This window comes from Haplochromis burtoni, unplaced genomic scaffold (assembly GCF_018398535.1).
Source record: "Haplochromis burtoni strain Fernald_Lab_line unplaced genomic scaffold, NCSU_Asbu1 Contig_29, whole genome shotgun sequence".
Lineage (NCBI taxonomy): Eukaryota > Metazoa > Chordata > Actinopteri > Cichliformes > Cichlidae > Haplochromis > Haplochromis burtoni.
Window position 1 is genome coordinate 1,919,342 of NW_024582390.1, and position 26,778 is coordinate 1,946,119.

The following is a 26,778-nucleotide window of genomic DNA, read 5'->3' on the forward strand; positions in this document are numbered from 1 at the left end:
TTAAAATTAAGCTCGGTTAGCGTTTAATTGGCCGTTTTACCGAAGAGTAATTAACTTCCTATTTGTGTGCACAGTTAATTGGCAGTCTGATGTGAATCTAACGGGTTAGTTGTAATCATACGGAAGATTATATGTTTAGGTTTGTTTGTAGAAATGCCAGAATGTGTAGCTTTGACTCTCTCTCTCTCTCTCTCTTTTATCACCGTGGGAGCCCCCATTATTAATTTCTCCCCGGGTGCAATCGAAAACTCTGTGGGAAATGCGTTTTATTAGTAGAAGAGACACTCTCGTCATCTCAAGGTCAAAGGATACCATATGAGTCTCAGTTACAGTGAGACCAGGGTCTGCCAGCTCCCCGGGGATTCGACCCTGAGTGCGAGGAGGGATGCGAACAGTGAGCCCCACTTGATTCGCTGGTCTCCATCATGAGTGTGGTTGTTATTAGCAACAGGCCCAGCGCAAAGAAACTTCAGAGTCAATTTTTTTGTTTTAATCCCTTTTGACAAGTCGGTTCAAATTAACGTCTTTACCTCCAGCAAGTATTCTTCACTATTTTTTTTGGGCGATTTGATATAGTCTATTCCTTTTCCCCTTCTCTGGAGATGTAATGTTCACATATAGTAGATGGATTTCAGGTATGGACCAAACTGACCATGTGGTGCAGTCTTCTCAGATACTGTGCAGCTCCATTTGACACATTTTAAGAGCTTTATTAACAACATTTGCATTTCAGTATAATACATTACAGCTTTGCTGCTGTGATTGGTTAATAAAGAGGATAAAAAAAAAGTGGTCATTTTCAGCAGTGAAATATGTGTTCAGATACCTGCAAAAGAAGTACATGGCATTTTAGCACAATGAAAAGTACAGGCTACTCTTCTACAAGTGTTTAACAAGTGAAGCATTTATGTGAAGCGGAAGGAAACAAAGTGCATTTACTAAAGTACTGTAGTAAAATTCTGACTTACATGCATACTTATTTCTTACTGCCAGCTGCAGTGGAGAACACTGTACTGTTTTACTGCACAACATTTACAGGTCAGCTATAATAAAAGATTTAACAGAAGAAGATTTTTCATGCAAAACAAGGTCAGCTCTCAAATACGATTATGTGTTTTAATTTAAGCAGCAAAATAAAATATAGGGACAATAGGTACAATTATCATCAATATCAGCAGTTTTGTTCAATACTTTCTTGGGCATGGAATAACTTAATTGGACTGAACATTTTTTACCTTTTTTGTGCTATTTTTACTTAAGAATCAACACTTCCTGAGCTGTTTGTAACATGCAAATGACACTTTTGTTGTAGATGGTTATTGCTTTGGCATAAGTCGTCCCACATTTACCGTTTAACAAGATGAATTTCTTTTGCTTCTTAGCAATCATATTAGATATGACATATGTTTGTTTATGAAATAACCTACAGAATAACAACACCGTTTCCCTCTAACACTATGCAGCATGTGAAGTTGCAGAAAATTGTGAAAACTCCATGAAACACCACTTTCTCATTATTGTATTGAGCACATAAGCTACTCAAATTAAGAATAAGTGGGAACTGAGAAAGAGGCTTCCACTTCTTAAAGACCTAATCGTCGCGCCATCTTTAAATTGCATTGTCTTTTTTTGTGAAATTGGATTTAAATTAGAAAAGAAGTTGCGCCGTTCTCCTTAAACTGCAGCCTAGATAGTTTGCAAAATCTCCCGGTCGCTTCTACAAACCTCATTTCATCTCAAAGCACTGGCAGGTATCAAACTTTCTGAGAATTGAACAGCCAGACCCTGAAGGCATCCCTTTGCTCAGTGTCTTCTTTCCATTTCTAGATTCCCACTTTACAAGCTTAAATGTCTACTTAATATGCTTTAATGCCTGCTCTTTAGAGCCAGGGTGCACTTCATCACTTTTATACACCTTTATATAACACACTGTTAACTAGCAATGCCTTATGGAACAGCTTGTCTTGCAGCTGGAAGGCTCCTCCATGGCATGATGGAGGTACCTGTTCACCATTCACAATGAGACAGTAAAATGGGAATAGAAGCCTCTGCATACTGCTGCTGTCTATATCAGTCAACGATGAATATTCATGAATCACAGTGTCATGACATGCTCTGTAATTGGCAGCAACATTAGTAATGACACTGCTGGTATCAATTCCCTGCATATTCATGTGGTGGGGCAATATTTCCTCGTGGTGCTGGGTTTTTTTTTCTTTTTTTTCAATCCTCCTGAAAGTGAAAATGTATTCCGAAGCTGCAGGTGTCCCTGGTTTCACAATCAATTGCTGGCTGGATTGTGCCCCAGTGAAAATCAGACAAACCATTAGTTTCTTTGTCAGTTTCTTTGATTAATAATATATCTGAATTATGAAAGGTTGAGAGGACGCTAAATATTGTAAAGTGAATTTCTTTCTAATAGTTATGAATGTGGACCTTAAAGACTCCTATATACCATGTCAGTGCCACTGGCTATTGGACTTTTAAAAGATCATTGATATAAAGCGTTGATTACTCTTGCCTTAAAAGTAACAAACCCAGATCATTTATTTTTGTAGATCACTAATAAGCATATGCGCTCTGCTTCAAACAATTTTTTATTCCATCCGATCCGTTTGAGGTTTGATTAGATTTTACAGTTTTCACAGGCACGCTCTTCCGATAGGCCAGACAGTGCGGCAGATTTCTTTGTGTACTGGAATTTGCTGCGATTCCATTTCGGCCCCACCAAAGTGTCCTAGAATGGATAATGAGGGAATTGGATAAAGCTTTGCATAAGCTGGAAGGCTTTCCCCTCTAAGTAGCTGGAGGAGAGGATTTTTCCTCTCATGGGTTCAGTTTGCCATGAACCGTCCAAACTGTGTTGTGAGGAGGCAGACCTGTTTCTCCACAAACAGGAAAGGCTGCATTAGTCATGTATCGAGTGATAAAGAAGTATTCAGATAGCTGTGGAAGAAAAAGTAAAAGTACCATTATCAGTTAACAAGTACAATGTATATTTTTAGTCTTACTACTAAGCGAATGTATCTCTGTATATGAGTCTCTCTGCATTTCTCCATGACTGTTCATCATATTTGGTGGATGTATTCCTGAGGAACAAAAGAAATGCGGTGTTGAGCTTGAAGATTTTTTAGTTCAGTGTGCACGAAGCATTTAGCATTTAAATCTCATAACCGCGCACTCTACCTCTTTAAATTGCCTGAGTCTCAGCACAACATCTCAGATACATGCACAACATGTGGGAAACACTGAAAATGTGGCATCGTATCATCAAACCACTCACCGCTGCACTGTGTAAGTTTGTGACCACTTAAGTGTGTCATTATTAACTATCAGCTATAGTTTTTCTTTTAAATTTATATTTTGTTTGTTTTTCAAAGTGAACACAGTTATGTATTGAACAAGCACTTATGAGTAACAAAAAAGTAGCAAGCTAAGTTTCTATATACAGATAATTGAGACATCTATTTTTCACCAAGAAGACAACCCCACTGTGGGTTAAATACCTGGGACTCATTTGAGAACAGAGGAAGACTCTGATTTCCTAAATAAGTCCAGTTGGTTTCTTTTTGAGCACATAAATTATTATAACCTGGATGATGGAAAACCTGCAAAGACATTCAGATGCTGTTTTTTTTTTTAATGTCAAATATTTGGGAACTAACTATCCACCCATCTACCTGTCCAGTTCAGGGGCTCTGGAGCCTATACTAACTGTCATAGGGAAAAAGGTGAGACAGACCCCAGGAGAGATTTCCAGTATATTGAAGAGCTAACACTAACTATGTATTATATTTTACAAGTTTATGGAGTGTTTTATGTACAGGTAATAAGAAACTATGACTGTAAAGTCTGCATAGTGGAATAAAAATATCATTTCTCCTGTTAAAGCAGGCAGATTACAAGTCCCTCACATTTCTTTTTAAATACAGTAATTGTGTAAATGTACTTAATTACTTTCTACCATCTACCATTTCTTTTATTAAGACTTTGGAGTTTGTGCAACCTAAGAAAAGTTCCAATCCATAAATTCCATGTGCAATTTACCTACCACACAACGCCTGCAGTATGCAGTTTGTTTAAGCAATGGATTGCTTAGGCCACTGTACACCGCAAAGCTCGTTGCTGATTTTTCTTCTTTTTTTTCTGTTGCTCACCAACTGAGCTGTATCTGGGCATTACAGGAGGAGGTAGCAGTAATGGGAACCGCTGTCAGTGCAAGGAGGCGGCTTGTTTTCATTTTATGGCCCTACTGCACTGACAGAATAGAGAAAAAAAAACATGTGAGATTCAGTGTTGCAAAGCAATGAGTAGTGTTGTTAACAAAGTCTTATTAGTATAAAAAGGATGCTTCAGATTGCGTTTGTTGAATAAAATTTCAACGTGGATTTAAAGATGGTACTTGTAACTTAATTTCACTCGGTGTTGCACAGACCTTAAACGTGTTCATTAACAGCAGGTGACTAAGCAAAAGTTAGTTTCCATTCTGTTCACTATTACCTGCTGCATATTATTTCTAACAAATGGTTGATGGTGCCTCCATAATGTGGACGTGTCTCACAGTTGCAGTGAACTTGAGAGCGAATGCCATTTGTCTTCTTCTGCTTTGCTTATTTTAGATAATCCAGCTCTATCATCATCATCATCATCAGTCTTGCAATTAGTCAAGTTTACTTGTTAACTTGTCTCAGCGTTGTCCGTCTGCTCGCCACATGCAGATTCTGTGATTAATCTCGAAAGACACTATTTTGAAATGTTATTGGGAGTGGAATATAAATAAGCATGTGATGTATTGTTTTTTATTGTTTGATGGTGTCTGACAGCTTTGTCACAGAAAATACATGGCTTCTTTTTCCTAAATCCATCACAAGGAATATAAAGACATATGCATAATAATGAAACACATTTATTAATGTGTACTGTCCCCTGGAGTCATATGACAATGAAATGGATGGCTGGATTTCTTTTGCATGGATGCTATAGGCCTGAGTGTTGCATGTGAAGGTGGCTGAACAGGTAAAAGGGGGACTGAACAGATAGAAGAAGAACCCCATCGAGAGGACTCAGGGGAATCAGAGGGATGAGATAAAATCCAACAAGTGATTGTTTAAGGGGTCCTAACTGCTCATTACAACCTCATAGTCAGATTGATTTACCCTTTTTTAAAATTCTGAATGTATTTGCATAAGTTTCTGTATGCCGTAAAAAGTGCTGCTATATACTTTTACATTTTTTCTTATTGTAAGAAAAAGCTTTAAAAATCCTTTAAATATCTTTACAATCATTGATCTGACTGCAATTCTAGTGTTACAATAAACCAGCCTAAAAAATGCATAAAAGCAGGATTACCCCTAATAATAATAATAATCTCTATCACAAGTCTGCCTTGAAATAGGTGGGCTATATGTTTATGCAAAGCCTGGAAAGGCTCATAGCCGTATTAAAAACACATCAACAGGTCATTTGGGTCACATTTGGGTGACATGTACATTTGGACACTGGGGATAATTTTAAATTAAACCCATGCACACCATCCTGCCCCTGTAAGTAAATTTTAAGAGACAGTATTGAGGTGTAAACAGCACAGGTGTGTTTGTTTTTAAATCTGGGATTTATTGACACTGAGAAAAAAAAACAGGAAAATCCCACCTTATCCTGGTTCCCAATATTTTCTGGTCCAACTTCTTTAGTAAAAAAAAGAAAAAAAAAATCCAATTTTCCCTCGTGTACAGGGATCTGTATCGGGGTTTTACAGGCAAAAGTAATAAAAACAAATAAATCCCAGTTTTTTCTTACAGTACCAGCACAATATTTTCTGTGAGGAGCTTTCCGAAAGGATTTTTCATGGCAGAGTCTTGTTCAGCCTCTGTTTGCAACTGCAAATGGGTATTCTCCATCCTGATGTTGCATAACCTCCTTGCCATTGTGGTGGAGCTGCTTTCCAAGCTGCCTCTCTGGGGCTTCCTCTGTAAGATGCTTCACATGTCTGCTAGAAAGTGTAGAGCAGCAGTACGTTTGAACTGGAAGGATTTCTCCCCTTCACACGTCTACGGGCTTTAGTCCAGTCACCAAAAAAAGAAATGAAAACTCTTTTGTTCTCTTCTAGTAAGGGCGTGCATCCTCATGTGGTTACCATTACATACCAAATCAATTATCTATGCTGCTGGTGAGAGGCTTCTTAAATATGTTTTGCCCCTTTATTTGCCCTGGTTGTCTATTGGCAGTGAAGAGGGGGGTTTCAAACCCTTTCTTCTAATCCTCAGTTATTCTTCCTTTCTTCTTTTCAAAACTGGGATTTATCGACCATCTGGGACAGCAAAGAAGCTTCTAATGGGCAAAGCAAAGAGTGATTTCACTGTTAAAAATGCTATGAAAGTCATATGACTTCCTTCAGTGTTTAAAAACATGCATATGTTCTCTAGGTTTCTTTTTTTTTTTTAAAGTTTTGTTCTTTTTAAATGTGGTCTCAGAATATGCGGTTGCTCTTTGTGCTTCATGCTGTCATAGTGGTAGAAATGATTGTTGTTTTTAACCAATGGAATATGTATGGCCCCACAATATTGTTCTCGTCATGAATATTACAGTGGAAAGTTGTGCATATGCGAATAGCATCTTGATCCATTCTAAAGATTTGGGACAGTAAGTATCCAAATGTTGATGTGTTTCCTTGGCTCCCATTGTCAGATCTCAAAACTGCCCCTGTGCAGGGAGACGATTTCTCATCAGGCACTAGCAGCCGGAGCACCAAGCTCATTCACGGAGGAGTCCGATATCTACAGAAAGCCATCATGAAATTGGATTACAAACAGGTAAATGCTTCATTTTTTCTCCGCAGCTGACACTTATCCGCAGAATTCCTGGTCCCTCTGGTCATATTGCTTTATTTACCCCCCTATGTTCATTTTTCATTCACGGGAAGCAGTGACATGTTTGCCTTGAATGACTGCCTGCCTGGAATTTTCTGAAGTTGTTTTAAAGGATTCTTACAACTTAGCAGACCTCTGTTGCTATCACACTGTAAATTAATTCGGGAAATTATCTCTCAGTAATAGGTGAAACAAGGCTTATGTACCCTCTTTTGCTATAAGTTGTTTAAGACGAGTCACCCAGGTTCAAAGTAAAATGTCACAATTTTCTGTTACGTTTCAGTCTTTGCGATATCTCATTATTCTAAGCCTGTGTTTTCTTTAGGAGCCTTATTTTGTTATCTGTATGAACATATGAGGATGCTGGAGGTGAGCAGCAGAAGAGACCAATTAGTGTGATTGGAGGAAACACAGCTGCCTAGTCAGCAGCTCAACAGTAAAATGCAGCCTGTGCTACACAGGGCAAATTAAAGCAACAGTATTTGGGAGCCGGTAGCTTGAACCTTCAGCTTGTATATTTACCCTTAAAACATATGATCTTATCCAGTTTTTCCAAAAAGACTGTGCACCAAAAAAGGTGATATTATTTTGTTAAAGGAATAACTTTTCTGATAACAGTGAACTGCCATAAATCACTGATGTCATCAGATGAAATACTTGCCCATGTGTTGTTTCATCTACTTCTTCCAAATAAATTACATTAAATTAAGGTTATGATTAAAATTTGATGAAACTATTCAATTAATTAATTTTTAAGCAAACATGATCAAGACTGATCAAAACAAAGAAGGTAAACCTTTCCCTCAATAAAGCCGTGGAGTCGAAAAGATGTAGAAGTTCGGCCGATTGGAAGAAAACTTTATAGTCACCTTTGGGTTTGAAGGCTCATTGAAGTGTAAGGTAAAGGAAGAGTAGACCATGGCATCTCTGCTCCATCTCGCCTTTGCTCTCTCTCAGACTTGGTTGAACTCAGAGGCCTTGATTTGATTGGTGCAGCCTTGAATCATAAGCTTTAATTGCACCTGACATTTAAAGCTTCTCTCTGGTATTTAAAGCAGTGTACAGGTGTGGTTCATTACTGAGAGGGGGATAGGAGATTTTCTGATTTCTCTTTCATTGCCGGGCCGTGGCACCTTCTTAACTCATCATGCTGCCTGTCACCATCGCCGAACCCCTCCCTCGTTTGCACAAAGCCATACCTAGCCCAACTAACATCAGTCAAAGAGTTCAAGACTATGATAAAATTAAGTCTTTTTTAGTGCTGTCCTAGAGGAAAATGCAGACAGAGGGGATAAAAGAATGTGACTATGTAGTAACAAGTCATCCTCGGCACATATCAGCCATGGAAATGCTTTATTTTTTCCACTAATGCTGCAAGGTGCTGATTCTCTTAATCCACCAGACTCAAGACAGACAAGCTGTGGGAGCCACTGTTTATTGCTCAAAGCCTCTAATCATGAAATCTTTCTTTGAGCAGTATATAGTGTGCTGTGCACATTACTATGCACTGTTAAAGTGTATGCATCACTTTCACTTGTAATGTTAAAAATTATAGCACTTATCACAGCTGGAGATGCTGATAGCAGCAATCTGACTGCAAATTGTAGAACCCTAAGTCTGTCCTGTTTTGTGTGCTTTAAAAAGTTATTTTTTTCTTGTCTTATGAGAAAAACAAGTTTGTAGAAAACACATTTAAGAATTCAACTTTGATAACAACTGATTTTCTGTATTAGCAGTAAAAAAAAAACATTTTATTTTACACATATATACATGGTGCTAAATTGTATGTTGTGCATTAACATTCATTTTAAGTAGTGCAGCTGTACAGCGGATGTTTTTATTCGTTTGTGTGTAATATAGTTAAATATATTGTGTTTTACACAGCTGTGTAATTGCTGTCTATGTGAGCGTAAACAAATTAGAAACAACATTTAAAAAAAACCAACCCAAAAAAAAAGCAGAAAATAGCCAGTAGCCATCGCGTTCCTACCAGTCCCAGGATCCATCTATCTCCGGGCTATATGTGCCTGGTGTTGGCATCAGAAAAACAAAGCATATGTTGATTGTTAGCCAGGGTGTACATAGCATGTCCCATTCACTCAAGGTCTCCCTTGTAGCTTCAAACTCCCAACTTTGTTTCTCTAGGCTATCTGTCAGACTTCATTTAGCATTTGAGGATATGTGGATTCCCATGTACTGCAAAAAGGCAACATACTTCTGAGGGAATATGGCCACTATCTGAGCAGTGATCTGTCAACCTTATTCATTTAGCAGAAGTAAGTAGGAGAGGGGGGTATTTTACATGAGCTATTTATATTTGTTCAGTTTTATACCAGTGTGTTTTTCTTCTTTTACCTCTAGAAAGCAGAGAATCTGAAACGCATCAGAGTATTTACTTAATAACTGTTTATAATAATTGTTATGTTAATACGATTTAATTTAGCCATAGTGTTTATCATAGAGACTCTTTTTCTTTGATCACAAACATTACACCATTTACATGTATTTAATTTTTCCTCGAGCTGTCTTTTCCACCTCTTTTCCCATAAACAACTGGGTACATTATGGCAGTGACATTTTCTGTCCTGACCTTCTTCAATGGGGATTGGGTTTTGACTGCTTGGGTTCATCTCCCCGGGATTTTTCAAGCCATCATTGCCAGATAGTTTCAACAAATAGACATTCCTTACCCTAAGAAAATGTTGTATTGGCAAAAATATAATTTAGTACGAAATGATTTTTTTTTTTTACTTCATACACATAAATCACATGGACAATCACTCTAACCATTCAGCAGCAAGAGTTTTTCAAATATTTAAAAGCGGCGCTTCACCTTTGCTTTTTTCATAAAAATCCGACTAGTCAACAGCAGCACGAGTATTTAAAATATTATATTACCGTGCCTAATAATTTTCACATTTCTGGTGTGTGTTGAAACTTTTTTTCTCCCATATTACGGAAATATTTTTCTCTTGTTGTCTGCTCAACTCTGCCCTTCTTCTTTCTGCTAAAGGAGTAATTGACAAAAGAATCTGGGATAATAACTCTATCTCCTGCTGTACCTGTAACAATTTAATTGGACAAGTCAGCCCAGCCAAGCATCTCTGGCTCTATGACTGGAAGACATGAAATTCATTGTCATTATTGTCCCTGTCATTTTGCAGCATTTTGTCCAGCCGCAGAGTTCCTCTCACTCCACTGAGTTTTGTACCTCCAGGAGGCTGGAACGACTGGTGGTGTGAGCCGAGCGGAAGTAGGGGCACGATGGGAGGGAGGGAACAAGAAAGAGGGCGGGGGTGGGCTCCTGTCCTCCAGGGAGCTTTGATGCTCATTTAGCTCTCCTCTGTCGTTCGGCCATTTGGGCTTTTAATTGCTGATGATAATAATTATCATCATCATTATTGTTATCATCTTCACTGTGCCGGGTTATCATACTCATGCTATGCCGCTCATTCATAAATCCTGGTTCCGTGATCTTACTAATCCTTGAATTCCTGACATTTAGTGTAGTATTAATTCTCCTGTTTCTTTACCCAGTGCCAATCTGTGACAGGCCCCACAACAGAGAGCTGTGAATCACGGGTTCAAAGGTCACTACAAGGCTCAGCAATCATCGAGGATCAGACGCTGCCTACCGGTGCCAAACCTCTCTCAAGTCTTAGCCGCTTGTGTGTGTGTGCATGCGTGTGCATGCGTGTGCTCATACACCACCGGTGGCATAAGTTTGCTAACCACATACTATAATGGTCACATTCACCCTACAGAGATGAAGAAGTGGATTCTATGGTCTTCCTAATACATCATGGCAGGGTGCATACTCTTGTATGTAATTCATTCTAAAATGTGGCCTTTAAATCTGTTGTTGTTGGGTCTTTTTTTTTTCTTTTTTTTTACTTTTTCCCTTCATTTTATTTATTTATTTTCCGTAGTGAGGGAATGGCTTCCAGCATGCTGTAGCATTAAGCAGAGCCCACCAGCTAGCTAGCCTCAAGTCGCTCAAACGTAAAATAAATCAGGGCACAAAGGACCCTGCTCATTCCTGCAAAGTAGCAACATTTTCCCTGGCCAACAATGAGGACTTGAACTTCCTTGGCAATAACAAATAGAAAGAAAGTCACCCGAGACACCAACATTAAAAGTGATTAATCATCTCTATTCTCTCTTTACTTTTGAACCAAGGGATTGTCCAGCAATAAATCTTCAAAGATGTACATAAGAATCACTTCCTAATGAAACTGGGCTTTGTTCATTTGTCACCTTTTAGACCCTTTCATTTAAATTACAAAACTTGTGACCTTGTGACTCTGAATATAGATCTCTGGTATTTTAGAGCTGAAGAGGGATTAATCCATAAATCTTGATACTTGATTTCTCTCTTCATTAAAAGGATTCTGCCAACGGATCTTCTTCTAGAAAGGAAGATCAGCCGCTGTCAAGATTTGTTTACCGTCATATTGACATATTGAAAAATGTGATTATTAGGAGGAGACGTGACCGTTTTCACTGATCACTGCTCTCTTTTAAAATGAAGCCTGCTGAAGTTGTGCACACAAAACTATTAAAGTAATCTTAATGAAATGTTCAAAAGACAGGAATAACTATTATGTACTACACAAGAGGCACACTCTCAAACAACCATTTTTTTTTTTTGCTCCTCAGCACTCTTTGTATATTCAAGGCATCAGTGCATCTATTCCTTGCATTCCCTTCCTTTTCCCGAGGAGCGGTTACCCTTCCCAGCGTAGGAGAGGAGAGGGGAGGGGCTGCCGGGGCCCCACACTCAGGCCGAAGGGCCACTGTGGCTTTAAGTGTGCTCCTTGTGTGGCCAGAGCAGCCATCGCACTGATGCAAAGTGACAGGGACAGATGTGACATATCGGTTCCGACACACTTCCATACCACCAGTCACAGGCTTGGGGTGACTCACATCCCCCTGCTCTGGTCCTGTCCCCCCGCTGCAGGACAACACAACGATGCTCGAATGAACCTCGCCATCGCCCTCACTGCTGCCAGGTATGGGGCTGCCATAGCCAATTACACTGAAGTGGTGCACCTACTGGAGAGGGCAGACCCTCAGACGGGGAAGGAGAGGGTCTGCGGAGCGCACTGCAGGGATGTGATCACAGGTAAATCCAACAAAAGCTGCTTCCTTCCTTCCTGCCTCACTCTATTCCCACTCTCTCTAGCCCTCACAACAGGGTTCCTCCCAGCGCCTCTTACTCAGTGCTAGTTTGCACATAGTCATTGCACATCTAATGCAGGGGCTTTTAATATTTTATAAGCGTTTTATGGTGTAGAGGACTGCTTCAGATCTTGTAGGGAGGAACATAAGACAGAATTAGCGTACTCCAAATGGCCTTACTTACCTTTTAAATGTCATGCATAGGGCTGGCTTTGGAAGAATAAAGCAGTTAAGGGTAAAAGATGGTATTCTGAAACATTTCATGAATAACCAAGATTTGAGGATCTCAACACATGACCACCCCCTGATGTTTTAAAAGATGGAAGTGTGCTCTTGGAGGAGATGTCTCACTTTAATAATGTGAGAGGAGGGCCTCACATAGGGAGGGCTCAGACTGAAAGGATAATAAAAACAGTTTTGTCATCAGTTCTTTTTTCTTTGTCTTTTATTTTTTCTTCTTTTTTTTCTCACTCACAGAGATATGAATTTCTGGCTTGTGAACGCAGTCATTCCTGGTCTTTTCTTCGCTTCTCTTAGCAGTGGCAGCATCACGCATCAAATTTTTAAAGGTAGTTTGTCATTCAGCTTGTTGCCAAAACAGATCATTTGCTATCCTCATGGTATCTTTTGATATGCATCCCATTATATACTGTAGCTCGTCAACATCAAGCATCACATTAACAAACATTTCCCTTCCACAATTTCAAAAGACCCTCAGTCACTGCCACTGAGCTACTCTGTGACACAAAGAGGCAAGAGGGAAATTAGGTATGTCTGTTTCCTATTAATTACAATCCTGGGAAGTCTCCCATGGACACACTCGAGCCACTCTATTACGGAGAGAGGGGGGCGTTCGCTGATAAATTAATAATCCGGCTTGTCACCAGCCACAGATGAATAGCCCCTGGTGATTGATGCTGTTTTCTTTCATAGGGCAGGAATTTGATGTCAGAGCCAAATGTGTTATCAATGCCACGGGACCTTTTACGGACGCGCTGTGGAAAATGGATGATCAGAAGAACCCCGACATCTGTCAGCCCAGTGCCGGGGTGCACATCGTCATCCCGGCTATTACAGGTAACTAACGGTGGACCCCTACGTCTCTGTCACTATCCTCCTGTATCACCTGCTCCTCAGCACTGCCGTCTCATCAGTTCATTAGTTAGCTGCAGTAGAAACTCCTCAGCCTCTGGCCACAACAGCCAGGCTCTGTCTGGCTGCTCTGCCTGTATGTCTAGCTCAGAGCAGGTGTTTAGTCCAAATGGGAACTTCAGCTCGGGAGTGTCACAGCTTCATGTAATCACTGTGTTAACTGCAAGAGAAGACTTACATTTCTCTTCAAACATCATCTATTCTTGCTGAGATTGCATCTCAATTTTTGATTGGATTCCTTTCTCTTTTGGGTCGGACTGAGATTTCTGCTTTCTTGTTGATGCATGTTATTTGTGTTGGTAAGGAATGAAGGCTACTCCTGTGACACAGCCTTCCCCCTCAGCTATTCCTGTGTTAAATTGAGTCAGTGCCATGTGCATGTGTTTTAAACAGGGCAATATGTGTACCCTGTGTTGAGGCTACGGGAGCAGCGACTGGAATTGAAACCAGCTGAATTAATCTCCTGGAAACAGCACTGACAGGAGCCTGATTATGGGGTGTCCCTTCAACCAGCCCGGCCCGCTTGTGCCCTCCCCTCTCCAGCAGACCAAAGGTTAATGCAGTCTCCTTGTTTGTTCCCCTCCCTAGCCGCTCGCCCTCTCATGCACACAACACTCATGCACCTCCAGACTTGACAGCATAAAACTCCAAGACGCCGTCGCATCATCTTCTATCTGACCTGGGGAGCGGATGCCCAAACACACCATCGCATAGCAAGTCATCTCTGGAGAGGATATCAGTGTCTGAATTACATCCTCAACTAACTCGGCAACCACAGCCAGGAAATGGAAGGTGATTTTGTTTTTCATAAAAACTTACCATTCTTCACCTGATGCCTATTTTTGTTTTTGTTTTCTTTTTTAATATCTTCAACAAATATCAAAGTTTTACTGAACTGCAGCCCAATACATGTAAGGGACAGCTGTGATGTAAGGTATAATTAATGCAACAACCAACATAACATTTCTCCCAGGTAAAAAAAAAAAAAGAAAAGAAAAGAAAGTCATCACTGTGCACTTACACTTGCGGCACTATAGCCAGGACGTTTGAATCAGACCTAATTCATAACACCCATTTATGATAATAAATACACGTCCAACGATCCCCACCCCCACCCCCAGCATCCACCCAACCACCCTCTCTGATTTACAAATAGCTGATAGAGCAAGCAGCTGACAGAAATAAATGAGCTAATCTGATGGCTGTGTAGGACTTCCACCAGATATTAATTCATCAGGAGGCCACAGAGTACAGACAGATACAAATTCCTGTTTTAATTATGTATGGGAGCTGTGCTGGAAGCTGGAGACACCTCCAATACTAAGGCTATTTCTCAGAGCAACTTTATGAACCCTTTTGATTCCATCGTTATTTTGTTTTCCTTTAGATATAATACATGTCCCTGCTGTTTTCCCCAAACACTCAAGACCAAATAGATTTTTCCCCTTCATAGCAGTGCTTTCACATGAGACATTTGATAATGAACAAGTGGAAAAATAACCTTTGCCACATTAAATTATATTGTTTTCGATTTGCAATTTTTATGAGGCCTTCCTGGAGCCTGTTTGATGTATTTTGTTCCCACTCGGAGCCTCAAATGGCCCTTGCCGACTGGCAGGCTTATCAAAACCCACGAAGGTTTTATTGAATGAGTGACCAGTGGGTATCTAAACAGAATGCAGGGTTATTGATTTTGGAGAAGTGGTCTAATTGTTTCTAGTAGACAAGGGCTTGTCCCGATTATTTGATTGATTAGTTTGATACTGGTCAGCCTCCTCATCCTCCTTCCCTGGCCAGTTAATAGCACTGTAATCCCAATACACTGCTGTATTTCTAATCCATCATCATTATCATGGCTGTACTCAGCACAAGATTAGTCCATGACGGTTTTTTCTTTTTTTGCATTCCTCAATATTAGCTCTGCCTTCTATATGCTAAAGAAAAAACTCAGATAAATTCAGCTTATCTGCTGTGAAGAGAAGAGCTGTATAGAGGAGGTTGTATGGTTTGGTATACTAATGAGATAAAGATGCGTATATTGGCATATTTTAGAGAAGCTATTAGGAAGTAACTTAGTATATTTATTCAAGTATGATAGAACAATTTTCAGCTCTACCAATTTATTGTTCTGTTCTGGGTGTCATAGAAAAAGCTGCATTTTACTCGATTTGTCTCATCAAATCTTACTTTTAGATTAAGATGTTAAAGTACAGCAGAGTCTTAACTGTTGAATAGTTGTTTCTATGCGTTTTAGTCTGTGAAACATTTTTTTTAAGTGGTTGTCTCACGCGAGATGTCTAAGTACTTAGCACTAGAGAAATGTCCCTCTAAACCTATGTCGTTTTATTTACATTTTTTCTCAACGTGGCAAAAACGGTGTGTCGTATTTTCCAAAAATCAAACGATGATAGGCCAAGTAGGGTTAGTATCACCAATTGGGGGCGATCGTGGCTCAAGAGTTGGGAGTTCGCCTTGTAATCGGAAGGTTGCCGGTTCGGACAGTCTCGGTTGTTGTGTACTTGGGCAAGACACTTCACCCGTTGCCTACTGGTGGTGGTCAGAGGGCCCGGTGGCGCCAGTGTCCGGCAGCCTCGCCTCTTAGTGCGCCCCAGGGTGGCTGTGGCTACAATGTAGCTTGCCATCACCAGTGTGTGAATGTGTGTGTGAATGGGTGGATGACGGTTGTGTAAAGCGCTTTGGGGTCCTTAGGGACTAGAAAAAGCGCTATACAAATACAGGCCATTTACCATTTACCAATTAAAAAGACAAAATGTCTCAAACTCATTTTTTTGTGGGAACACAGAGTTTGAGACATTTTCTGCTGTCGCTGTAACTGTTAGCTTAGAGCCTCACTGTGCGTGCAGCTGAGTAATCAGAGTAAAGTAACCCGGAAGGTATCGAGCATTAAATGGTGGATAAATTATCTAACTAATTAGGTGCTTCATAGCTTTATTTTCCAATTTGATTACATTTTATTTATATAGCACCAATTTACAGCAACAGTCACCTCAAGATATTTTATGTCATTAGGTAAAGAAACCCCTTAAATGACACGACCCTCTATGACAAGAAAAAAAAACACCTACTTGGCAAAAGTGGGAAGAAAAAACTCCCTTTTAACAGGAAGAAACCTCTGGCAGAACCAGACTCAAGGAAAGGTGGATATCTGCCAGCCATCTCTTCTCCCTCACAGTTGGGGGTGAGGGAGAAGAGAGCAGAGAAAGACAGGACAAAAGAACAGGACCCACTATGCTTTTGTCCACTATGGGATAATGATTACTAATTATTAATTACAGCAAAGGTCTATAAACACACAGGGAGCGAAAAAGGTGAGTGAAGAAGAAACGGTCAGCGCAGCGAAGCCCACTCGGCATCTTAGGCCTACTGCAGCATAACTACATATGCAGCATAATATCAGTGTGTTTGGCCCATAAGACACATTATTAAAGCTAGAAATAAAGTGGATTATTTCTTCAGCAAGAAGGTGGAGGAAACATGGCATGAAAAAGACCTTTTATTTAAAAAGAACTATTCATCAATCTCTAACTCCTTACAGCCTCACTGCTAGCTTGTTTCTTCCTTCCTATCTCAGTAATCACCTCGTAAGTTCATCTCATTTTAGAAAAGCCCTTAACTGGAAAACCATTAGACTAAACTGCTTGCTGAATACTCAAATGCAAGTAGTTAAAAATCTAGTAACATGATGCCATTATTTAATAATAATCACTGCTTTTATTATGGATTGATTGAGTCTATTATATTTAATGTGGAATTATGCTTAAGCTGGCTTCTTACATTGTTGTCTTGGTACTCGAGGTTCTGTATGAATATGTCTTCTGTAAGCACCATAAAAAATAAAGAATAAGACACAGAAGGGTTTGTTGGGGACATGCCATAGTAGGTCTCCAGTTCAAGCCTGAGACCACATCTGGCTCCAGGCAGCATGGCCACAGACGGCAGGGTGACATGTGGCGTATGTCTGGGCGAGACCTCGGTAAAAGTCTCGTAGTCACAAAATGAGCAGTGAAAGCCCGAAGCCTGAAAAGTAAGATAAAGGAAGGGGACATAGCAGAGTGTGGGGGATATAAGTGTGAAGTGATGGAGCGAGAAGCCTTGACTGGTGGAGCCCATGCAGTCTCCGTCCTTGCCTGTGGTAGTGCCCGAGCTGGGGTCTTCACTCATTTGTCTAAGAACACATAAGGAAGGGGATGGGGGAGTGTGAACAGGACTCAGACCAGAGGGGTTTGTCACATTGTGTGGAGGTGACACCTCGAAAGGCCCACTGGCCTGCGTAGTGGACAGCCAGTGTCTCCCCTAGTCCTTCCCTAAAGCAGGAAGGGTCTCCATGGCTTCTCACAGTCACACCAGAGTCTCCTTGTGTCAAACACTAGATCTCTACTTCGCTGTTCTCAGTTTGACTCAACTCACTGGATTCTCCACTGCCTGGACTGGCATGTTTAAAGACCCTCTTTGTTTCTTTCCTGCAGCTTGAAGTGGCCTGCCTTTCTGTTTTTGTGGTGAAATCTTTCCACACCACACAACAGTTCCATTCCCCAACCATGAGTCAGCCGAACAAAGGAGGCATCAGTGTAGCTCACTCTGCCTCTGGAATTAAAGAATGAAAAACTTTTCTTTTTTTTTCACTGAATATTTCCCATCTTCTTCTTTAGCCATCAAATCCAAAGGGACTCCTCCTTTTGCACGCTGTGATTATTTACATCAAAACTCAGCTAGATGTCTACACTACAAACTGTAATGACATGTAAATAATTAGAAGTGTTAGCCCATCCTCATCACCCATCATTATTATCCATTATTTTGGAGTTTTAAATCCATGGTGGTATGGCTTCTGAGCTCAGGAGACATTGTTTATTATCTTTAACTTTTATTTTGAGCAAGTCTAAATGGACGTTGTCTTCATCGGCATGCTTTTTATTGTCCATGTGAGGCCTCCTGCTCCAAAGCTACTCACTTGTCATAAATGTTTTAAAAATGCCCTTTGATAACGAGTTTGTCATTGTTTTATTCAGAAATATCAACCGGCCCATTATAGTGGCAGGTATTTTGTCAATCGATACACAATAGCGTATTAATATTTAATCCCTTATATGTCACCACTATACAAGAAAAACTGGATTGTTGAGAGGCAGCAGCAGGAGCTCGTTTATTTTCCTGCTTTAGCGGTGAAATAGAGAGGATAGACAACTCACTTCAAGGGTGTGTGTGTGTGTGCGCGCGCACTGACACACACAGCATATATCTGCAGGATGCGTGTGTCTTCAGACAGTAGGTGTCCACATGTTTATGTTTGCCAACATAGCCGTCTGCACTGTCTTTCTCTGAGATAGGAGAGGTGATGTCTCACCACCCTGGAGTGGTTTTTCCTCCGGTCATAAAGCTAAACTCCAAGGACACTCAAACTGCAGGAGCAACAATGTTGACATTAGTGACAGTGAACTGGTGACCATGTAGCGCTTTTTCCAGTATGTATTTTAACAAATGAGGCAAAGAAGAGAATAATCATATCTATATATATGATTGCTTGATCTACTCTCTGTGCAAGGCAACAATTTTGATCTATCCTATCGATCATTCCCTATTTACTCAACTGGAGACGAGTTTAAAATGCACTCAATGAACGTGTTCACAATCACAGTTAATGTCCAGATGGATAAAACTAGTATACAACACACTAAGTCAAAATTGCTAATTATAAGATGACAATGTGAAATTACGCTTTTACTTATCTATGACCTTTAATTGTGTTTTTAACATTTGGGAGGAACACTTTGGGTGTACCTGTTCACGTATTTAGTCACTGAACGTAAATTAATGTGCCTGAGCCCACTGACCTGACTGATTTCCATTGTGCATGTTGGGAAGAAAACACAATTCAAACTGTCTACTGCAGATTTGAATAGACCAGTAGTCTGATGCTTTCTGCAGTCTCAAAAAAGTCAAACACCTTTGCTTGCTGCCTTTGTTTGTTTGTAACACAGCTGTATTTCAGCCATCATAAACTAGGATAAAATGTACATTATCCTAGTTCAGGGTTCCCTAAATATAAATTTGATGTTTGCGTTCTTCTTTTGCTTTATTAGGGACAACATGTTTTATTTTCTTCAACAAATCTGATAAAAACAGTGTGATAACTTGTCTCTTGCTACCGTCTAACCTCCATATCCTTCCAGAGTTCCTAATGAAGACGTAAATCTTTTTAAAAAATGATCTCAAATGTATTTAATTGCAACAGCTAGGTACTGAAATTACCTATATATTTGTTGAGTATAGGGACATGCCTCACAGTGTCAGACAGTGAGGTGTGTAATTGTTTTTGGAAATTAATGCAAGTCTGTGGCACAGTTCTATATTATGCTGTGGATAAACAGTAGGTTGAATTCAGTGTAGGTATTTAAAACTAGAAGCACGCCCTGCACAGTAGATCGTTCTAGGTAAGCTCCTACAACTGCTTAAAAACAACCCCAAAACTTTGAAAACTTGGAAGCTGAAAATTTACAGGTGTGTGGGTGTCCTGCAAAAAAAAGAGAAATAAGCTCAAAAATATGAAAATATTAACTCTAGAAGCAAGCCTGTTTTAGATTGCAAACATGGATTATGAAACATGTGTAGGTGGTAGACTGAATGGACGGATCTACTCAAGCAGTAACAGAGCTTGCTGTCATCCTGCACAGCTTCTCTGTCCTCCTGACAATACACACATATCACCAGGACAGTCCATGCCATGTTAGACTTCAAATGAACTGTACAATGACCTGCAAATGACAAGCACAGAGAGTTGCAGCCCCCTGTGACTTTGGTGTGAATGAGTTTTAACCCTTTGTTACCGAGAAAGAGGGGAAGAAAGCATAATCTATGATCCCAATGTTTCTGGAATGTTTAAAAAGGTCAATATGCTGATATTTTTGACAGCGCTTGACCTTTTGTGAAAAAAGTAACAAAACCATTGGAATTGAAATAACTTCTTTGTTTAGTTCTGGCACATAATGTATCACAGTCAAAGCATGCTGTCTCCCCACAGCATCTGCCCATGAATGACTTGACTGTTAATCCGGTGTATTGATCTAATATCAAAAGGTGCTATTTAAATGCAGCATAACTCCCCAGGAGCCATGATCTGTCAGTAGGCTCTGTTTGGAGTCTGGCTGAATAACTAATGTCTGTTTTGTCTGTCGCTGCGTCCAGATGGCACAACATCTGGCTTCCACCTACAGACGCAGGATCTACAAAGTGGTCAGGTGGGCTGATGGATACCAGGAAAGTAACTTCACATACACTGACAAGCCACACTAAAACTACTGCAAGGTGAACTAGATAGCATTAGTTATGCTGTCACAGTGGCACCAGTATGGAGTTGAGTTCAATTACAATACTTATGAATTGTCATTCCTTGATGCTGAAAGAGAAGGAAGACCTAAAAGACTTTGACAAGATTCCAAAAATGTGACGGATAAATGATCGTATCAAGCACATGCAGTGTTTAGTACCTGCTAAAAGTGGTCTTTAGTAAGGAGAGCTATAACTGGAGACAGGATCATGGCACCAAAGATTCATTAATGTGTGTGGGCAGCACAGGCTGGCCTGTGTGGTCTGATCCCGTCAAAGAGTTGCTATGGCACAAATTGCTTAATGGTAGAAAGCTGTCATAGCCAAAGTGCATTCAGTCTGCTGTGATTGGGGCCATGTAACATCAGTCTGTTGCCTACAAAACTGCCCATGGTGCAGTGGAACAAGGGGGGAATTTTTTACTGTTGTCATGTGGATGTCCTGTGTGTGGTGCTGTGTGTGTGTGTGTGTGTGTGTGTGTGTCTGTGTCCTGGGGAGGAGATGGCAGAAGGATGCACTGTGAGAAAAGAGCAAGTGTCCATTTGCCACATTTTCAACTGTATACTGTTAATGTTAGTGGAGCACTGCAGGGAGAGGGTCTTCTAATTCATTCTGAACTTATTATACTTAATGTAACTACTACTTTTCAGTCTAGTTCAGGCTATTTAACCAAGGTTACAGGTTTGATGTGACATTAAAGCGCAGGCCAAAACCTTATAATGAAACCCCTCCAGCTATGAGTTCTCTGTTTAGATCACCATACTTTAAAACAGCCAGCCAGTGAGTGAGTGTACAGTGGTATTAACACTGTGTACTGTTATTGTTTTGAATTAAGCTCGACAACAGCTTGCGCTCCATTGTCTATTTAGAATAGATGTTTTTGACAGCACCATTCACACTGTCAGTAATCCCTGTACACCTCTCCCCAATCAGCTACATCAATTCCAGCTCTGATATTCCCGCACATGCATTTGACCTCACATTAACCCAGATACATTTGATCTTTAAGAGCCATAAATTGGCTTTTGTCATTACCATAGGTTAATTACTGAGATTTGCTCAGCACCGTTTCTACACTGTGATTGCAATAATACCCAGTACACAAAAGCCATTCACTGTGCCTGCATGAGCCCTAAAAATAGGCATTGTTTTGATCTATACCTATCAGGAGTTTGCAATAGTCTATTATTGGCAGTCAGCCTAGCAGTACTTTTCATACAGTTAAGCCTCACCCTTCCTGTCATTCTGTTCGTAATACGTCATCTGCCTGTAAGCTCAAATATAGATCTGAATGTGATCCCTGCATTCCTCACAGCACCTTTATAAGAAAGGAAAAACAGTTTATTCAAGGAATTCTTCAGCAAGTTAATCAGTAATGAAAATAACTGGCAGTTTTAGCCCTAATCCAGGCATCAGATAAATATTGGTCTTATTATACAGGGAGTGCAGAATTATTAGGCAAGTTGTATTTTTGAGGAATAATTTTATTATTGAACAACAACCATGTTCTCAATGAACCCAAAAAACTCATTAATATCAAAGCTGAATGTTTTTGGAAGTAGTTTTTAGTTTGTTTTTAGTTTTAGCTATTTTAGGGGGATATCTGTGTGTGCAGGTGACTATTACTGTGCATAATTATTAGGCAACTTAACAAAAAACAAATATATACCCATTTCAATTATTTATTTTTACCAGTGAAACCAATATAACATCTCCACATTCACAAATATACATTTCTGACATTCAAAAACAAAACAAAAACAAATCAGCGACCAATATAGCCACCTTTCTTTGCAAGGACACTCAAAAGCCTGCCATCCATGGATTCTGTCAGTGTTTTGATCTGTTCACCATCAACATTGCGTGCAGCAGCAACCACAGCCTCCCAGACACTGTTCAGAGAGGTGTACTGTTTTCCCTCCTTGTAAATCTCACATTTGATGATGGACCACAGGTTCTCAATGGGGTTCAGATCAGGTGAACAAGGTGGCCATGTCATTAGTTTTTCTTCTTTTATACCCTTTCTTGCCAGCCACGCTGTGGAGTACTTGGACGCGTGTGATGGAGCATTGTCCTGCATGAAAATCATGTTTTTCTTGAAGGATGCAGACTTCTTCCTGTACCACTGCTTGAAGAAGGTGTCTTCCAGAAACTGGCAGTAGGACTGGGAGTTGAGCTTGACTCCATCCTCAACCCGAAAAGGCCCCACAAGCTCATCTTTGATGATACCAGCCCAAACCAGTACTCCACCTCCACCTTGCTGGCGTCTGAGTCGGACTGGAGCTCTCTGCCCTTTACCAATCCAGCCACGGGCCCATCCATCTGGCCCATCAAGACTCACTCTCATTTCATCAGTCCATAAAACCTTAGAAAAACCAGTCTTGAGATATTTCTTGGCCCAGTCTTGACGTTTCAGCTTGTGTGTCTTGTTCAGTGGTGGTCGTCTTTCAGCCTTTCTTACCTTGGCCATGTCTCTGAGTATTGCACACCTTGTGCTTTTGGGCACTCCAGTGATGTTGCAGCTCTGAAATATGGCCAAACTGGTGGCAAGTGGCATCTTGGCAGCTGCACGCTTGACTTTTCTCAGTTCATGGGCAGTTATTTTGCGCCTTGGTTTTTCCACACGCTTCTTGCGACCCTGTTGACTATTTTGAATGAAACGCTTGATTGTTCGATGATCACGCTTCAGAAGCTTTGCAATTTTGAGACTGCTGCATCCCTCTGCAAGATATCTCACTATTTTTGACTTTTCTGAGCCTGTCAAGTCCTTCTTTTGACCCATTTTGCCAAAGGAAAGGACGTTGCCTAATAATTATGCACACCTGATATAGGGTGTTGATGTCATTAGACCACACCCCTTCTCATTACAGAGATGCACATCACCTAATATGCTTAATTGGTAGTAGGCTTTCGAGCCTATACAGCTTGGAGTAAGACAACATGCATGAAGAGGATGATGTGGACAAAATACTCATTTGCCTAATAATTCTGCACTCCCTGTATAGACCATGAGAAATTAGTAAAGTAGCTCATCAAGTATCACATGATTAGTATATAAGTGATGTGACTGTCCAAGTTTTGGACACTCCTCTTGCTTCAGAGGTGCAGGCTTCTGCAGTATCATTACCACTTTCTTTGCTTTACTTGGAAGTAAACCTGTTTTCTTTTATAGAGAAATGGGGGCCGATTCAATGTAGAATGCACAAGCCCGTTGGTTCAGAATGATTCACATGTTAACACGATAGTAAGAACAATATATTTAAGCATTGAATTAATTAAATATCTTAACCCTTTAAAGCCAAGCATATCGTTTTGATACATGTGTTTTTGTGAGTTTTTGCGACGTCTACATCCTCAGCGTGACTTTTTTTTTTACCCTCAAAAAATGATATAAATGACATCACACATTTTTAATAACTAAAATTGCAAAAATATAGCTTATGTAGCAAAGGTTTCAGGTTTTAAAGGGTTAAAGGAAGGGGTGCAGTTTGTAGCACTGTTGCCTCACAGCAAGGAAGTCCTCATTATGTTAAGTTAATTGGTGAGTCTAAATTTTCTGCAGGTGTGAATGTGAGTGGTTGTCTCTCTGTGATAGATTGGTGACTTGCCCAGGGTGTATTCTGCCTCTTACCCAGTGACTGCTGGTATAGCTCAACCATAACTCTGAACTGGATAAGTGGAATATGATGGATGGTTGGAAAAGAAATGTGGAACAGCTAGGCCTGGAATGTGGTGAGTGTGTGGGTGCGAGTAAGTGATGGAGGCATCTGAAAGAAAGTAAAAGAGAAAGCAAACAAACCTAGATTGTACTTGGTGCTTATTATAGAAACAAGAAGTTCTTAAAAATGGGAAAAGAATATGACTGCCATTATACAGATACAATTTAATGTAATATAAGGTCATATTTTTAGCTAACTTTGCAGTCAAACCATTGATTTGAGTTCTCACGTGACATGAATGATCATAACATGTAAACCCAGAGGTATTCATCTTCACATTTCACTCTGCCATTCATTCCATATGACTTTGTGTCCTACCACGGCCTCTGAAGACTACTTACAGTTGTTCCTCTTTACTGCTCAGAGAAGTACATGAAAAGATTCTATTTTTTTTTAAAGAAATCAAAGGTTTGATTAACCATGGATGTTCATGAAATATTACGGGAAAGTGTGAGTGTGTGTGGGTGCATGTGTATGTGAACAGGCTCCTATCTGATTATTACCAGTGGGCGTTTCTCATGTGTTCCTTTATGAGAAGAGGTTTTAGATTTCTCTACTTTAATAGATGTTCTGTGCTGATGATCCTCTTTTAGCTCAGTAACCATGACACTCAGACTCTCTGTCTCATATGCGGGATCAGGAACAATACTCCAGATGTTGACTGGAACAGCACATCCATGTTGTTTTTCTCTCAATGACATGTTTTGTTACCCTGAGAATGTCCAGGAAATGCAGCTTGATTTCATATATTTTCACTTATTACTTTTCAGCCTCTGAAAATAATGATTATGTACAAAAATGGCTGTGACTTCTAAACATTAAATGTAATAATTTTACACAACCCTTTAAAATGAAGCTAAAAGTCTGCACTTCAATCACATATTGATAAACTGATTAAAAGTTCCCTACGGTGATGTACAAACGCTGGCCAAAACCTATGAGCATAAAATGTTAGAGAGGTACTGATGCTTCCCTCCTTCCAGGCTGGTGTAGGTTTAGACCCTGTACTCTAAAACCAACTAAAAATCAGTTGTGACACTAACAGAAACTATGTATTTTATACTGTGTGTCACAGAAAAATTAGGTGCAGCATTACTTAATAAGTGCTTCTCCCAAGCCCCTGAGGTATGACAAATAAGACTATATTTGGGTTGTGAGTTTGAAAGGAAACACACAGATAACCTGTGAATAGAGATCCAGCTAGTGGCAGGCCTTTCTACGTGAACTCCACTGCACTAATTGAGCTGCGAGTTTATTGTAGGGTCTTGTGTGGGCGTTTCTACCAACACAATTTCTAAATTAAACACGTTTTTGTAACGGCAGATAGTAAAAGTACACATTCTTAATTTTCTTTTCATCATTTTTGATCATCACTATGTATTTAACATGCTTAGAAGCAGTTTTATACTTTCTTTGATAGTCTCATATTTTTGAAGTTTTAAATGTGTAACACTTTTAGTCCCTTAACTTCACTTAAACTACATCAAATTAAACCATTCTACAAAGCTTAACTGGTTTTAGCAAAATTTATCAATTACAATGTAAATTAAAAGTTGAGTGTTTTAAGGCTGTCTTGAGACCTTTTATATGGTCGAAGATTTAATATATTTAACACTGGCAGTTTGAGGATGTACATAACTACATACATGAAGTTTCAATGTGCTTTTTTTTTTCTCAATGTGGGAAGGGATTACATGAAGAGGATGTGGGAGCTATGGAATCTCCGATACCTAACACCTAGACTGACAACAAAAAACCTCAGTGCTCCAACATTTTGAAGAAGGAGCTGCTATCACAACTGAGCTGAGGGGATTGAATCCTACCACAGCCTCTGAAAAGGGTGGTTCTGACTACCTTCCCTCTCTTCGTTACCATCTGACCATAGTTCTCCGGTCCGAATGACATTCCTCTGTCGGTGCTGGGTGTGATGAAGAAAGGGTACAGAAAGCTGTCCATCTTGCTGGTATCTCTCTTCGAGATCAGTGAATCAATGTGTACAGAGAAAAGGCTAGTCCATCTATTGTGTATGATTCTACTCTTCAGAGTGCTCAAAACGTTAATACCGTGTTCCATATCGATTAATGATACTTGTTGCAATCTCGTGGGTTACTGTATTTGAGATCAGGTATAAGGTCTATGGTACTTAAAGAGACCCGAAAGTCGCACCCCCTCTATGTAGTACACGCTGATTACGCAGAATCAATCCACACATTCCACCTATCCTTCGGTGCATGGCAGCATATATAGTTGTGCCAACAGCCACCCTGAGAGCACTAGAGTTAGGGTTCTGCCGGCCGATCTAGGGAAGAGAGCACGAGAGCTGCTCATGGATCACTGCGCAGACCACCCGCGGGCCCCTCTGACCACCACCCAGTAGCAAGATCGGCTGGGATGAATCGGTCTTGCCCCTTGAATCAGGACACAGTTAACTCTCCACTTGAGGAGACTGTCCAGGGGTTTCAGGACTCCTTATCAGGAACACCATTAGTTGGGCTCGACAACCGTGTCAACTCTAT

The 26,778-nt window shown here is 40.2% G+C and overlaps 1 long non-coding RNA gene across 1 annotated transcript in view; it reads left to right on the top strand.

Moving 5' to 3' along the window:
* Positions 1-12,990: 12,990 nt before the first annotated feature.
* The window catches only part of LOC102298592, a 20,237-nt gene continuing 6,449 nt past the window's right edge, over positions 12,991-26,778 (top strand). Inside the window, exons 1-2 of the long non-coding RNA XR_315526.2 lie at positions 12,991-13,124; positions 13,788-13,991. This is a non-coding gene — a long non-coding RNA (uncharacterized LOC102298592). The remainder of the gene's footprint in view (positions 13,125-13,787; positions 13,992-26,778) is intronic.